Consider the following 12,428-nt stretch of genomic DNA (forward strand, 5'->3'; position numbering starts at 1 on the left):
CTAAGTACACGCATGCATGAATACTTAGTTCCTTGTGATTAACATTCTTTGTTATGTTAAGGAAAAAAGTAATAACAAACAAAAGTCAATCCTTAAAACTAAGGTAAATCCATAGTTTAACAAATACACTCAAGGCTATTAAAAGGAAAGAATTTAGGAGAACATCTCTCACATCTTAAGGGAACTGTTCAGTTTATTTCTACAGTTCATTTTAACCAAAGTGCTACAGACATTAGCAAAGTTCGGCCTGCAGTTCCTGAATGTCCACTTATTTCTGTGGTCTAAAATGAAATTAAACTTTTAACTCAAAGAAATATCCAGAGTAGACTGCAGACCTAAGAATTGAAGAATGTCAGTATGCCCACATAGCCCTAACAAACCTGTCAAACAATAAATACGGGCACTTCTCCAGTTTTTGAACTTTGACGCTTCCTCCAGACTTTTTACGGGTAACAAAAATGGACAAATAACTAAAAAATGCTATGTTCTGAGTGGAAGAGAAAAATCTCAAAATAAAACTGATGAGAGAGATACATAAATAAAAGACTGGCTGCAGACTAACATTTGGAGTGTGGGCTAGTAGGAAAGGACTGTTCCTTCTTAGAATAGCTCTAAAGGGCATTGTCAAATTTTCCCTATTTGGACAGTATATCCATCTCCCATGTATTTCAACAGGAGGTGGCATGCTGTTCTTCCAGAGTTAGGAAAGCAAAACACAACACAACACAACTGAACACAAAACAAATCCCCACACATCCCAACTGGGATATTAGCTACTATCAGCATTGCCCCTGCAGGTGTCTCTACCTAACTTTCATGGCTCAATCCCATCCCACCCTGCTCCTGATGTCTCCCAGTCTCAGAGCAAAGTCTCAGACCCTGTTATTACTCAGTTATTACTCAGAGGAGGAAAATATATTAACCACAGTTTCCCTTGGTTCCAGGTCTGGCAGGGGTTTTTGTTAATATCTTTATGGTGTACATCAGTTGGCTTCAGTTTTCCTATATCTGGGTCAATATAAAAACCAGTAAAATGATGCACCTTAGGTGAAGCTTGCTTGAATTCTAGCAGACTGCAGGGCCCTCCACAAAGTAATGGTAATAAATAATTTTATTTGCATGCCTTGCCTACAATAAGCCTAGGAACACAGAGTTCTGACAAGCTTTCTTTAAGTATCAAAGCTCTGTTACTGTGGTGCTACTGACTGCACGTTTATCTCACAGCTGTGGTCCAGTAGCCCCTGATTTGGCAATATTTTTTTTAAAAGCCACTTTTAACTATACATTTTCATAATATGCTGTACAAAGCTACTTTAGGCTCAGTTTTGGAAAAAAAAAGAAAAGGAAAACAACAAAATTCCTAGAAGATCTTCCATCTTTTTTTCCCCTACTTTGACCCTAAAACATCCCCTTTTAACCATTTCCCTTGATCTAAATCATGTGATTAGCCTTCTGAGCAAACCTTGCAGTCACAGCAGTTTCCAAGAATGTAACAATTTAAGGAAGAATTCCTAAATAACAAGGAGTTAAACTCCTCAGATAGTAATATACAGCCTAAATTCTATACTTAAATTTAAAAAGCAGAATAATCTTAAAAACCTCATTGCTTATTCTCTGGACAGAAGCATCCTACCCGTGAGGCTGACAGCTGTAAAGAGACTGCTAGTGCCTCTTTTACAGTGGCCTCTCTGAGAAACACACCTCAAAAAGTAAGCAGTATGAAAGTATACTCAACACAGCAAATAAGGTTCTTGCAAGATGCTTGTATTTCAGAGCTTTTCCCTTACATATGCTTAGAATTCCTGGTTTGGAGTTGTATATTTTATAAAGTCAATCTCTTATCTCACAACTTTACTGACCTTATCTGCTCCTTGTACTATTAAAGGTTTAGAAAGTTTGCCAATAGACAGAAGCAAACCTCCCTTCCAAAAAAAAAAGAAACCCTACAAGGAAGAAAAAAGCAAACCAAATTCTTAATTTCATGCCTTTCATTTTCTTCAACAAACTCACTTCATTTCAAACTTTTAACAAGCCTAATATTTCATCACGTGTTTCCCACTTAATGATCTTCCTGTCAACAGCCTGAATTACTCGCAGTAGACAGAACTTTGTTGCGCTCTTTGACAGTGGGAGGGATCCGCAGAAGTAGTCAAACAACTCAGGAGCACAAATCTGTAAAGAGAAAACAGAAAAAAACAAAAAAACAGAACCAAAAAACCAAAAAAAAACAGAAAAAACCCCACAAACGCTTTGCAAGTAGCTTAGCACTGCCATTTTTCAAAATTTAGTGATTACTGATTTTCTCATTCTAACTAATCTCTTACTATTATCTCCTGCAGTTGCACTGCAAAAAAAAAAAAAACACCTAATTTTCTAAGTTTGATTGTATCTTAAGAGCATTTCTTCCAGGCTCTTTATCAGCACTGGGCTGGTGCCTAAGCCTAGTGACTAATATCACCTGACCCTAAAGCCTGATAAGCTATTGATTTTTGTTAACACTTGGATACTTGTTTTGGGGTTTTTATGTCTTCTCTAATTTTGGTTCATTTTTTTAGAATATACTCAGCTCAGCCACTGCCAGGTCCATAAGGAGCTCACATTTTAAAGATATTCAGTATATGAATAGAGATGCTGTATGAAATTCAAAGAGTTTAAACAAATAGAACAAGGTTCCTCTTTGTGCCTCCAGTGACTGTTATCAGTTAACTGATACAACAGCTTCTGTAAGAAGTCACCCAGTACAGTGAAATATCAGATCATTCTTTTAAAAAGATGCATCATAATGTGCAAACATTATCTCCAGCTACCTAGCCAACCTGCATGGTGTTGCACAAAGGTGAAGTTAGGAAATGTGCAGATGGGCTGAGACACATGCTTGCTAGAAGTGAGTGTTTGCGCATGAAACACTGGCAGAAGCATTACCTATCAAAGCTGCCCTGGGCAGTTGCACAGCGTCTGTAGGGAGTGGGTCTCTAACAGTGGGCTCAGAGTACAACTCCAAAACCTTCATTACGTCTTTGTTTTTTAACACTGGATGTCTAACACAGATCCTTTATAAGAGACTCCCAGACTACAGAATCATAGAATAGTAGGGGTTGGAAGGGACCTTTAGCAACCATCTCTAGTCCACCCCTCGCGCTAAAGCAAGTTCACCTACATCAGGGTGCACAAGAATGTGTCCAGGCAGGGTTTTGAAGACCTCCAGAGGAGACTCCACACCTTCCCTGGACAGCATGTGCCAGGGCTCCCTCACTCTTACAGTAAAATAGTTATTCCTTATGTTTAAATGGAACTTCTTGTGTTCCAGCTTTTGTCTATTACCCTTAGTCCTGTCGCTGGACACTGCAGAAAAAAGCTTCACCCCACCCTCCTGACATCCACCCTTTACATACTTACTAGTATCAATAAGATCCCCTTTTAGTCTTCTCTTTTCTAAGCTAAAGAGCTCCAGGTCCTACAGCTTTTCCTCATAAGAAAGATGTTCCAGTCTCCTGGTCATCTGTAACACATTTCAAGTCTTAATTAGGTAGACCCTTAAACCAAAGATAAAAGCCACCTTCACTGAAAGAAATGTAATTTAGAGGAAAGATAGTGAACTATATATGAGCAAATAAAAACCTTACCTCCAGTATAAGAGGTCCACTGATTGAATTTTAAGTGGGTATTTTTCTAAAAACTATTGTGGAAACCAACAATAGCAAGGTCCTGGTGGTATCCAGTATTTTTGCCCTGAAGTTATTTAAGCATGAGCTTTTTGTTTTGCCTCTTGGCTTAACAAACACTGGCAGAACTACTGTGAATCTTCCCAAGGAGAATTTTTCTACTTTAGACGGACCTGGTGTAGATACTCTCAAATGAAAGACTGTGGATTTCAGTTTTCTATTTTTTAGTTTTATCTGCCTCAGACAGAAGAGAAAATTGTAATTCCTGAAAGCATTATATGACACAACCTAAAGAGCCAGACACAGCCATATTGATTTGTTTGTTTGTTGCTGAGTTGCCTGAGTTTAACAGAATACACTTAAGAGGATCATTTGTATTCCTAGAAAAATCTAGTGAAATAGTATTATAGTAACAATTACACATTTCAGAAAAATTAATTAACAATTCTATTTTTATTGTTTACAACTCCCTCTTACAGATATTCTCCAAATGGAACTTCTTGCTGATCCTTCCTAAACCGTGGATCATTACGTCAGACAAACGATAGTTACAGTGGGAAAAGATCTGATAGCAATAATGCTTGGGTATCTACACAGCCACACTGACCTCCAAAATTCAACATAGCTCTAACACAGACATTTCTAAGAAACAGTATATACTTGTCCAAAGAAAGCATGATATGGAAAGTAAAAATACAAACTCCTGTAATGTATTAGGAATTTTCTTTTGGTCATAGACAGTCGGTGTTATTTTCCACTTTATACCACCTACCCTTACAGCACAAAAAGCTGGCGAGGATGAACTACGGAGAACAAAATTTACCAGGAGATGCCAGTATGCTGTAGCATAAAATGTTCTTACAGTCCAAGGCGTAAGCAAAACAAGTTGCCACTACTGGTTACTACACTACTCTCTATACTTTTTTCCCCACGTGCAAACATGTTTAACACTTTTAAAAAGGTTCTCAACACTACTACTTTTGGTTCATTCAAATCCCTCAAGACTGCCCCTACACTGTGTCTCAAATGGGTGAGCAGTACAGAGTTACAATAATTTTACCTGGATTGTTGACATTAACACATTAATGATGTTTTCCTTATTCTCCCTTGTTTTTCCTAATGCTGGTTGAACTTGACTGGATCCTCATTAAACAGTAAGCTGTTTGGGGCAAGATTGTATCTTTTTCAGGATCAAGCACACAACACAGCAGCATGCTACAGCATAATTTTTTTTAATTCTGGTATGTGTTAAGGGACATTTTTCTCAAGGAAGCGAGTGTTTAGTATTATTAACTGCAAAGAGAAAATCTTGCACAGTGCCTTCCTTTTGTAATGTTACTTCATACAAGGAAAAGGAGGAGAAAAAAAAAAAAGAGGAGGGAGCTATAAACTCACAGCAGATGGTCAGCTTTTCAGGTACAACTGCAGTGGACAACCTCACAGAAAGAATAAAAGCATACGCTTAGCACACATTTCATCAAGTGTATGAAATCAAAACACTTGTTATGCTTTGCATTAAAAAAATCCACAACAAAGCCACAAAAAATCCAGATGCCATGCAGAAGCAGCAAAATTACAATTACAAAATTACATCATGAAAGTGCACAGCTTCAAGTATCAATCAGGTGAGACGTACTTTCCACTGAACAGTCTTATGAAGAGCAGTTTAGATAACCATATGCAAAAGTAAGAGAAGACAAAGTAAAAGCACAGTAGCTTCTCAAACAGTTATAATGTCTTTTTTTTTGCTCCTATGAGAAACAACTGGCTCTATACCCAAATTATTTGTACAGAGATGCTCTCATATCAGCCATGTACTTGAGCTACTCATACAGACTGAGTATCTTCACTGACAATACCAAATGCCAATGTTCTAATTCAAAGACATCCTGCCAGCGGTTACCAACATTTGCTTTGAAGAGGGTACAGAAAAATATTAGTTGAACCATGTCTGTTGTAGTGATTTTGCCTGGGCCAGGTTTTGGTAGCGGGGGGGGCTACAAGGATGGCGTCTTTAAACAAAACGTTGCCAGAATCTTCCCCTGTAGCTGATAGGGCTAATGCCAGTCAGTTCTAAGATGGACCTCACAGCTGACCAAGGCCTGGACAATTAGTGATGAACGTTATGCCTCTGTGATTAACGTATTTGAGAAGGGGAATAAGTTGCTGCACTATTGCTAAACTGCAGTAGCAACAGGGACTGAGACTGTGAGAACAACATCTCTGCAGACACCAAGGTCTGTGGAGAAGGCAAGGGAAGGAAGTGCTTAGGCCCTGGAAGAAAGACTCCTCTGTGACCTGTGGTGAAGATCAACATGAAGCAGTCCCTTCCCCTGCGCTCCATGGAGGACCCTGCAGAGCAGAGATCCACTCACAGCCTGTGGAAGACTCCTCACAAGCGCAGGTGGATGCCTGAAGGAAGCTGTGACTCCCTGGGAAGCCCATACTGAAGCAACTTCCTGGCAGGACCAGGGAGCTCGTGGGTAGGGAGAAGCCCACACCAGAGAGCAGGTTTGCTGTCAGGATTTATGATCGTGTAAGGGATCCACACTGAAGCAATCTGTTCCCAAAGGGCTGTTCTCCCGGTGGATGATCCATGTTGGGCCAGTGAGTGAAGTGCTTCCCTGTGGGAAGGACCCACGCTGGAGAAGTTTGCCTGAGGGACTGTGGGGAGGGACCCCACAGTGTAGGATTGGGAAGTGTGAGGAGGCCTCCTCCTGAGAAGAAGCAGCGGCAAAGTCCATCTGTAATGAACTGAGCATAATCCCCATCCCCTGTGCCACTGGAGAAGCAGCAAATAAAGTCCTGGGAAGAAGGAGGGGTGGCGGGAAGTGTTTTAAGATTTGGTTTTATTTCTCATCTCCCTGTTTTGATTTTTCATTAATAAATCAAGCTATTTGTCCCCAGGCTGAGTCTGTTTTGCCCATGATGCCATTTGTTGAGTCCTTAACTCATGAACCTCTTGTTACATTTCTCTCTCCCCTGCCCAGTTTAGAAGGGGGGGTTGATAGAACAACTTGGTGGGTATCTGGCACCCAACCAGGACTAAACCACCACATCTGTACAATGACTTCCTGAAATGACTTATTGTCCCAAGTTGCCTATGTACATAAGGTTAGGCCAGTTAGACTCGGGCTTTTCCCACAGCATGTCAGGATAATCGACTGCACATTCAAGCATCTCTACTTTCTGTGAACAGGACATCTTACCAGCTATTTACGTTAACTGTAGAGAGGTGATGAGACTGAAAGGGATGATCAGGAATGTCTGTCCTTCCTGTCAAGAAAAACAGAGTATTTTGGAAAATTTTCATTTTTCTTTTAAAAGAAATATAAAAATCATCACACAGTATCAGTGGAACTCACTGCTATAGCAAGTCACTGAAACAAGAATCTACAAATACATAAAAGTGGAACAGATCATTTCAAAACGCATCTAGAAGAATGGAATTTGTTTTTTTTTTTTTCAAAAGACACCAAGCTTTACACTTCAGACCTTCAACAAATCTTTAGAAGACCAAGAACAGGCTTCTTGCTAAGAAAGAAGGGAGATTATGACATCTGCCCCAAAATGAGCTTTTCTGTAGCCTTTACTGCTCGCCACTGTCAGGATCAAAGTACCGAACAGGATGGATATTACTATTAATCCATTATGCCAGTTCTTGGATAAGTCCTGCAACTGTGCAACAAATTCCAAATAGTACAGTGCCAAATCCTAATACTTCCAGTTTCATTCAACATATCAACCAGCAACACCATACAGTACAGTCTCAGATTTTGGCAAAAGTTTCAGAAGAGGTTTGATCAGCTAGGGGCAGGTACTTAAACACAGAAAAGGTGTTTACAAGTTCTGTAAGACTTCTAAAAGAAACTGCAACACGATTTTCTCGATTTCCCAGGAATAAGCTAATAACTGTCCTTATCCAGACAGTCTATACTCTACCATTCTAACTAAACTGCAAAAGAATTCCATATAGATTTGGAGAACAAATGACTCTTGAAGCCCATAGCTGCAAGACAGCACTACAAAAACTAAAGCAAAGAAAGAGTGCCAGAGTGCACTCAAAGAGGAACAAAGTTGGTGAAGAGTTTAGAGCTCTTGTGAGGAGCAGCTGAGGGAACTGGGAGTTGTTTAGCCTAGAGAAAAGGAGGCTCAGGGGAGACATGGTCACTTTCTACAACTACCTGAAAAGAGGTTGTCGTGAGGTGGGTGTCCATCTCTTCTCCAATAGCATATGATAGGATGACAGGAATCAGCCTCAAGTTGCACTAATGGATATAAGAAAAAATTTATTCACCAAAAGGGTTGTCAAGCATTGGAATAGGCTGCCCACGGTACCACAGAAATCTTAAGGGTTGGAAGGGACCTCAAAAGATCATCTAGTCCAATCCCCCTGCCAGAGCAGGGCATCCTAGAGTAGATCACACAGGAACTCGTCCAGGTTGGTTTTGAATGTCCCCAGAGAAGAAGACTCCACAACCCATCTGGGCAGCCTGTTCCAGTGCTCCGTCACCCTCACAGTGAATAATTTTTTCCTTATGTTTTTTTTTAACTTCTTATGCTCCATCTTGCACCCATTGTCCCTTGTCCTATCATTGGACATCACTGAGAACAGCCTGGCTCCTCCTGACACCTGCCCTTTACGTATTTGCAAACATTAATGAGATCATCCCTCAGTCTCCTCCAAGCTGAAGAGCCCCAGCTCCCTCAGCCTTTCATCATAAGGGAGATGCTCCACCCCCTTCATCATCTTGGTGGCCCTGTGCTGAACTCTCTCCAGCAGCTCCCTGTCCTTTCTGAACTGAGGGGCCCAGAACCAGGCACAATATTCTAGATGAGGTCTCATGAGGGCAGAAGAGAAGGGGAGGAGAACCTCTCTTGACCTACTCACCACTCCCCTTCTAATACACCCCAGGATGCTGGCTCATGCTCGTCCTGCTGCCCACCAGCAACTCCAAGTCTTTTTCCCCTACACTACTCTCTAAGAGTTCATTCCCCAGCCTTTAGTAGTACATGGGGTTATTCTTTCCCAGATGCAAGACTCTACGCTCTCCCTTGTTAAATTTCATTAGATTTCTCCCTGCCCAACCCTCCAGCCTGTCCAGGTCTCAGTGAATGGCAGCACAGCCTTCTGGTGTGTCAGCCACTCCCCCCAGTTTAGTATCATCAGGAAACTTGCTGACAGTGCCCTCTGTTCCCTCATCAATGTCATTAATGAATAGATTAAACACTACCGGTCTCAGCACTGACCCCTGAGGGACTCCACTAGATACAGGCCTCCAACTAGACTCTGCCCCATTGTTCACAACTCTCTGCCTTCTTCCCTTCAACCAGTTAACAATACACCTCGCTACCTGATCATCCAGCCCACACTTTCTCAGTTTTGCTGCCAGGATGCTGTGGGAGACAGTGTCAAATGCTTTACTAAAATCAAGATAAACCACATCCACAGCACTACCACTGCACTACCACCACCTATCCACCTGGTTACATCTTCATAAAAGGTTATCAGGTTGGTCAAACATGACTTCCCTTTGGTAAAGCTGTGTTGACTGCTCCTAATGACCCTCTTGTCCTTTATGAGCCTGGAGACAGCACCCAGGAAATGTTGTTCCATCACCTTTGCAGGGTTGGAAGTGAGGATGCAGTTGAGTCACCATCCCTGGAGTTGTTTAAAAGTTGTGTAGGCACAACACTCAGGGACATAGTTTAGTGGCAGGGATGGCACTGTTAGATTAACCAGTGGATTTGATGGTCTTAAAGGTCTTTTCCAATGATTCTACAGTAATACAGGCATGTGAAACCATCTCATGTTTAAGAAATTATCTTGTTCTTAATAAACAGGCTTTGCTTTTCCATCGCTCAACATCCCACAGTTAATACTTATCATTATGCCTCACTGCAAGGTAATAAGGAATTGCAGGAGTCCACAGTCAAAGAGCATGTCTTTAAGCAATTCCAAAAAACTGCTCTGACAAAGCTGATTGCAAGAGGCTTCAAACCTGCAACCTTACAAGCCACGTGCATTTGAAGCTCAGTTAATTCATGGATACTGAAAGCTGTTTCCCTTTAAGCTTCTATTTCTACTAATGCATTTTAGCAACTCTGTTCAAAGGAGGAAGCAACTGCTTCACCTTCTTGACTTGTAATCTCTCCATCCCTTAATTCCCTTCCTTTCTGTTGCAATTCACTTTGCATTCCAGCAATCCTTCCCCTCTTGCTCAAACACAACCTTTTTCCCTAAAACTACAACTTTGGGAAGTAAGTTTTAAGAAGAAATGCATTACCTCTGAGAAGTTAAAAACTGGCAAGCTCATAAAAAGAATCTTTAGACTGGCCTGAGTCATACCTTCTGAATGTATTGGTTACAGCACTGTCCTTTATGGCTTACATTTCAAAGAAAAATTAGGGATAATGATAAATATGTTTATGTTAGTCTATGCTAATTCCAGTTATATAGTTTTTACAACAGATAAAGGACCCACCTCATAAACAACAGTCTGCTTTAGCATGCCACATCTAATCCTTGAACACCTAGATACTCAGCGTGGCAGAGGAACTACGGGGCGGGGGGAGGAGTACTTTAAGAAAGAAGACTTCTGTTCAAGAGAAGGTATGTTCCAAGGCAAGCCAACTTTAAGACTGCATGTGGAAAAAACTCAGTACATGTATTTGCTAATATTTAAGTGCTTGACTTGGTGAGCCTATGCTGTTTAATGTAATCTCTGAAATGCAATGTTGACAATAGCCATTCAAATAACAAAAAGGGGCTTGATCTTAAGACAATTCTCGTCTCAACCATACTGACAAGGAATCTTTCTTCCTTTCAGGTAATCACCTTCACAACACTTTTAACAACTTAGTATTCCTGAAAGCTATAATAGCTTCTTAAAATTTTTAGTAGCTTTATCAGTTAAGAGAACTGACAGACATATGCAGTAATAATGCTTCACGTATGCCCAAACCTCACATCCTTAGAAAAGAAAGCTAAAAGGCCTCAAACAGTTTTAGGAAAACTAACATAACAAAGCCCAATGTCCTGAAAGTTTTCTTATTGATTTTATGTCTAAAAAGTGCAAACGTTGGTAAGATATTTTCCTGTGGTTCATAGATTTTTGAGTGCTTTCTCTTATGATAACTGTTTTGTGTGCATTGAAATGTGAGATCACACTATAGCTTTTACCTCAGTTCTTGAGGTACTTGCAGGTAGCCAATCACTCTTCTTTTGCTCTCACCTTGCTAGTCTTTCCAACTGCAGGAGCAAGAGAGAGAACAGGGGGCACATAGGAGTCAGAGCTTGTTTTCTCCTGTTTTTGATGGTCAGCTGCCCAAAAGCTGTCACAAAAACACTTCTTCAAAGACTACAATATTCCCAGAACAGGAAGAATCTTGACAGCATTTTCCCACCATATTCTAGGAAGCACATATAAATCAGAGATTTAAATTTTAAAAAACACAGAGTGTGGCAATATTGGGTTGATTTCAAGACAAGTATGAAACTGCAGTGCCCTGCAAACATGCAACTGCATCATGTGACAATTCTACTGTAAACACTATGGACACTTAGTAGTCATAAGCAGGGACACAAGGAGTCATCTTTCCTTAATCTCACTATACAAAAACAGCTGGACCGTTCCAGCTAGTGCTCTCAAAACAACCAATCAATCAAATAACCAACTTGGGGCAGACGGCTGCCAGGGCAAAGTTTGGTAAGAATGGCTGAGATGTGACAAAGCGTAATGGATTGCATCAGGCTGTTTTAGCTGGAACATGAGACTTGACTGCAATTTATAGCAACAATAACTTTAATGGTTTATACCTTTCTTCATACATCAGGAAATCAGACTGCCAAGTTACCACTAAATACCTTTAGTACACATTTAAATGACATTAGATGTATATGCGTAGAAACAAATCAGACTAATGCATCCTCAGATTAAGTAACTGTAACTTGGCCTCCATCTGGAATCAACCTCAGCCTCTTTTTCCTCTTAAAACCTTGATATTTTGACATGAACTGGATGGTGACACCCGAGCGCTTAACACCACACTGGAATTACATTAAATAAATGAAATTAAATAAATTATTTTGCACATTGAGAAAGAAAAATAAGCACCACTTGACACACACTTCACAGCACCAGGAACTACCTGCAATACTGCCAGCTTCTTGTGCTGGCTTTCTTGGATTCTTAATCCCCTCAACCTGATTTGACACTGGGTTGAAACGTTCCCAAAAAGCCATGCCAGAGTGGGGAGAAGGAGCGAGGGAGGGAGGGAGAGCAGGCCTGTTTGCCTGCCAGCCTGCCTGCCTGCCTGCCTGCCTGCTTGCCGGCCTAGCTGCTTGCCTGCCAAGGCTTCTGACCCAGCCAGCCGCCACCCGCAACCGGCATCGGCTTTCACAGCCGGCGCCCCGCCCCAGCACCAAGGTGACCGCCCTGCGGCGTCGTTGGCGGGCGCTGCCCTCAGGCCCTCCTCCACGGCCCCGGCCTCACCCGGCCACTGCCCCGCAGTCGGGCCCCCTCTCCCACACAACAGCTCCATGGCGGCCCAGCCCTTCCCACCCCTCACCGCAGGCCACAGCACCACTAGGGCTACAGCACCCTCCCCGCCGGGATCCCTGCGCCGCCAGGAGAAATAGTCCCCTCCACACCCACACTCCGCTCCCCCTCCCGTCGGGAGAACCCCGCGTTGCGGTGGCGAGGTCCCGACATCGACGCGGAGGGAATCCTTCCGCCGCGCCGCTGGCGCTCTGCCGACATCCCG

General features: G+C 41.9%; 1 long non-coding RNA gene across 1 annotated transcript; it reads right to left on the reverse strand.

Annotated features, from left to right (window-relative positions):
- Positions 1 to 689: 689 nt before the first annotated feature.
- On the reverse strand, positions 690 to 12,403 carry LOC133624936 (uncharacterized). The gene is made up of 4 exons (XR_009818200.1): positions 12,320 to 12,403; positions 6,872 to 6,938; positions 3,397 to 3,499; positions 690 to 2,172 (listed from the first exon to the last, which is right to left on the reverse strand). It is a non-coding gene; the product is annotated as an uncharacterized LOC133624936 (long non-coding RNA).
- Between the last annotated feature and the right edge of the window lie 25 nt (positions 12,404 to 12,428).

This window comes from Colius striatus, chromosome 2 (assembly GCF_028858725.1).
Source record: "Colius striatus isolate bColStr4 chromosome 2, bColStr4.1.hap1, whole genome shotgun sequence".
Lineage (NCBI taxonomy): Eukaryota > Metazoa > Chordata > Aves > Coliiformes > Coliidae > Colius > Colius striatus.